The sequence below is a fragment of the Stegostoma tigrinum genome, chromosome 1 (assembly GCF_030684315.1).
Source record: "Stegostoma tigrinum isolate sSteTig4 chromosome 1, sSteTig4.hap1, whole genome shotgun sequence".
Classification (NCBI taxonomy): Eukaryota; Metazoa; Chordata; class Chondrichthyes; order Orectolobiformes; family Stegostomatidae; genus Stegostoma; species Stegostoma tigrinum.
The window spans coordinates 60,869,958-60,874,239 of NC_081354.1; the positions used below are offsets into that span (position 1 = coordinate 60,869,958).

General features: G+C 39.8%; 1 long non-coding RNA gene across 1 annotated transcript; it reads right to left on the reverse strand.

Annotated features, from left to right (window-relative positions):
* Window positions 1-529: 529 nt before the first annotated feature.
* Window positions 530-3,587, reverse strand: LOC125451031 (uncharacterized). Its single transcript, XR_007247196.2, has 3 exons — window positions 3,486-3,587; window positions 2,872-2,971; window positions 530-632 (listed from the first exon to the last, which is right to left on the reverse strand). It is a non-coding gene; the product is annotated as an uncharacterized LOC125451031 (long non-coding RNA).
* Window positions 3,588-4,282: the final 695 nt, after the last annotated feature.

A 4,282-nucleotide genomic window follows, 5' to 3' on the forward strand; every position in this document is an offset into this window, starting at 1 on the left:
CAGTACAGAGAAGGTTCTCTAGGCTGATACCCATCACAGAGGGATTGTCCTATGAGAAGAAATTGACTAGATTGGGCCCATACGCATTAGAGTATTAAATAATGAAAAGCCAGCTTGTTAAAGCATACAAGATTCTTAAAGAATGTGGCAAGGTAGATATGGAAAGGTTTTTTTCTCCTTTCATGAAAGTCTAAGAGTAGAGGGCATAATATTAAAGTAAAGGGACGCCCATTTAAGACATAAATAGGAAGGAATTTCTTCTTTCCAAAGGTAGTGAATCTGTGGAGTTTAAGTTTTTTGTTAAAGAAATAGGCATGACCCCCTCTCTCCATGACCCCCTCATCTGCTGCACACTTCCCAGTAACGCCACCACCCCAGGCAACATTTCCTGCAACCGCAGGTAGTGGTACACATGCCCCTACCCCTACCCAACTGCCCTTGCCCATCACCATCCCACCTACCTTCCACAGCCTCACCAGTCCTCTCTCTATTTGTTTCTGAGCTCCCCCTCACCATTTCTGAAGAAGGGTCCAGACTTGAAACGTCAGTTTTTCTGTTCCTCTGATGTTGCTTGACCTGCTGTGTTCCTCCAGTTCCACAGTTGGTTATCAGTGAATCCGTGTTGTTTTAACCTAAAGGGTGTTGAGATTGGGTTGTTAAGTATATTCAAGGCTGAAATAAGCAGATTTTTAATAAGCAGGGCAATCAAGGGTAATGGGGAAAAGGCAGAAAAGTGGAGTTGAAGATTATCAGTTCAGCCATGATCTCATTGAATAGCCAAGCATACTCAGTGGGCTGAATGGCTTGCTTCTGCTCCAACATCTTATCGTCTTATTTCTGAAATCCACCCTTCTATTTTGAATTCCCCCCTTTCGTTATCATCCTTCACCAAGCGATCTAGCCCAATTTATCTCAACCCAAGATTTGAGCTTGCCACTTTCCCCAGGACAGCATGGACTGACTGACTCCTAACATTTATTGCCCAAACTCCCAGAACTCACCAGTGCCACCACCCAGACTGCAAAGACACTGATCCCCGTGCTCTGATAGGAGGAAACCAGACAGATTGTGGCCAAACCCATTCACTTGGAGTGGGTGAGCCCCTTAGCTAACAGTGGCAGCACCCCCTGACAGACTATAGTTCCCTTTCACTCTAAGAAGAGGTCTCATTTGGCTTACTCGCATGGCCATTTGCTCGAAGCACATGCAGTGTGTTTTCTGCAATAGCAGCTGGGGTATGTTGCAAACATGACATTGACGTTGCACAAGAACATGTCCACCCCATGACTGTTCAGTGCTCTGAATTGTAACAAACTGCCTACCTCTCCCTCGGTGAATCTAGTCAAGCCACAGAGGCTCAGCCTGTAAGTTACTCCAGTACAGCTTGTGTGCAGAAAAGCACTGCAAGCCACAAAGGAAACACAAAGTGAGTAGGCTTTAATAAAGTTCACTGTAAGCCATAAGAAGTATCCAATATTTATGCAGAAGATGCAAGTGTGTCCTTGAAGCCAAAATGACTTGGAAGAACCATGCAAAGTGTAAATGCCCCTGACAGAGTGAGATCCTGAAGGGCTGAAGTGGTGTATGTGTTGGTCTGAAAGCAGTGGTTATAATTGCTGGCTGTTATCGCGCACTCCAGATAGTGCAGCATTAGGCAACCGTGCCTGAAAGTATGGCTGCACGGAATGGCAACAGGTTTTCAAATTCTAATCCTTGTCTTGAAATTCCTCCATGGGCTTGCCCCTACTTTCCTTTGTCATCTCCTCCAGTCAACAAACCTCTGAGATTTTTGTATTCCTAAAATGTTGTACATTTCCAATTTTAATTGCTCCATAATTAGCAGCAGCAATGTCTTTAATAGTTAAGGTTCTAAACTCTGAGGTTCCCTCACAAAACCAGTCTACTTTCCCTCCACCTTGAAGACAAGTTTTCTAATCTACCTATCTGAATATCCCTGGATATGGCTTGGTGTCAAGTTTTGTTTCATCCTTGTGAAGCACGACAAGATGATATGAATCTGGTTAAAGTGCCGTATAAATGCATGTATCATTATATGTTTTACTTTGGCCGAATCTAATTCCTTTCTGCATGAATGACTGAATGCTACTGCTCTTTATGATCGATAAATAGTACTTACAACTGTTTAAGTGGGGCCTGAAATGATATTAAAGAGCATAGTAGATGTACAATATCCTATATAAGGTTGGAATATTAGTGTAAAGGGAAGAAAGGATAAATATTTTGAATGTATGTTGAGGAGATGTTTTTGATCAGTATGCTCCTGGTCCAATGAGGGAAGAGGTATTGCTGGTTCTGGTACCAGGGCAATCACTGGGTCAAGTTGTTGTTTAAAACCCATAGCCACACAATAAGGACATGTTTCTGTTTTCTCATTTATTCACTAGAAGCATAAAGTGAACGTGAGCCAACTAAGACAAACAATTTTACAACATTTGGAAAATCAACAGAGCAGAACCCATCTGCATCCTTTTGAAGAGGGTACAGTGTGTGATTTGTGAACAGTGGCAATCCAGGTGAACATAATAAGGTAGTAGAATGGAAATACGTGTCTCAGTCAAAAAAAACAGATTTCTATTGCTGACAGATTTTGAAACACCTACACAACAGCTGTGTGCATGGCACATTTGTCATATCGGTAAAAAATTGAAAAATTCTGTTCAATTTCTGATGTTTTCTCTCAACAGGTGCAGCCAGTTGGCTTGTATTATAAAATGAAAATACTACACATGTGAGAAACACATAACAAAAAGTACTGAAAATGTGTAACACCTGTGAAGGAACAGGGCTATTTAGGAAGATTGGATACACACTAACGATCAGAAACAGGGTGAAGGGGTATACCCAATATACCTTTAATCATTCAGCAGGCTCATTTTCAGATCAAATGGTAATGTACATCAGGCAATATCAGGTAGGTCACTCGTTAAATACCTGCAATAACTGCAATAGACTAAAAAATAGAAAAAATATGTTTAATGAGTGACAAAGTTAATATCCCGAACTTTACACAATCATCACATTTTCTGACTGTACACAAAATCCATAACCGATAAAGAGTAATTGCTTATGGCAATTTCTATGCAGAATTTAAAATGTTCACTCTTCTTGTAAACTGAAAAGTTTTATGGGTCATAAATGAACAAGTCAAATTAATATAAATAGCTGAAGATGATTTTGTATACAGTTTAAACCAGATTCAGGTATATAACCAAGAAATATACCTCATTATGTGTTGGCACATACTTTATACAAGGTTCAGAAAAGCCTGAAACTTGAAGTAAATGATAGGAAATTGCATAATGCAAATGGAAGACAATCCCTTTCATATGAAGGAATAGTTTATTGCAGGGCTTACCATGATATGTCTCCTTAAAGCTACTTAAAATAAAAACAGGTAAGCACAATGTTTAAGACAACCTGCAGTCCTTTAACAGATGTTACCATTGACTAAACCACACACTTACTGTTCCACGTCTTTTTTCCTGGTGCAGCTAGATTATATCTTCTAGCAATCATCACTGGCACCAAGTCACGTAATCATGTAATGCTAACCACTGCCAACATGGTGATGCATTTCTGCTGTCATCTCCTTTTATAGCTGAATGTCCGAATGTACTTGATCTAAAATGGAAGGCGAGAAGCACTAGGTGATAAAATGAAAAAGGGCTTTTCTCTCAAGCAAGATTTAGTTAATTGCATGATAGAAATGTACTACAAATTACATCGGTAAGAGAGTTATTCTACATAGACTATGAAATGGCCTAAGAAAACAAGTTGGCCCTTGTGCATGACAGAGCTCAGCTTCATCAGATGCTATAAGCCAAAAGGACCTGATTAATGATGAAGGGTCTAGGCCCGAAACGTCAGCTTTTGTGCTCCTGAGATGCTGCTTGGCCTGCTGTGTTCATCCAGCCTCACATTTTATTATCTAGGACCTGATTAATACCCAGTTCAAAAAGATGGGAGCATTTCTCTGGCAATCTACAGAGGCAATTCATGAAATTATTTATGCATGCCTGCGGACACTGAATTCTTCTGGCAAATGTTTTTGTTAGAAGTTTACTTGTTCTCAGATAAAAGTAATTGTCAAAAACTTATAAAATTTCAACTAAAGTATCTGTGGCTTATTTTATACTTTGCTGAGTTTGCACTATCAGTTATACATCCAATTTAATACCAAGTTTATCTGTTAAACTTCTGTTTTAGTGTCTAGTCTGAATCAATCCCACATCTCAAGAACTGTTTTCTAGAAGATGCCCAA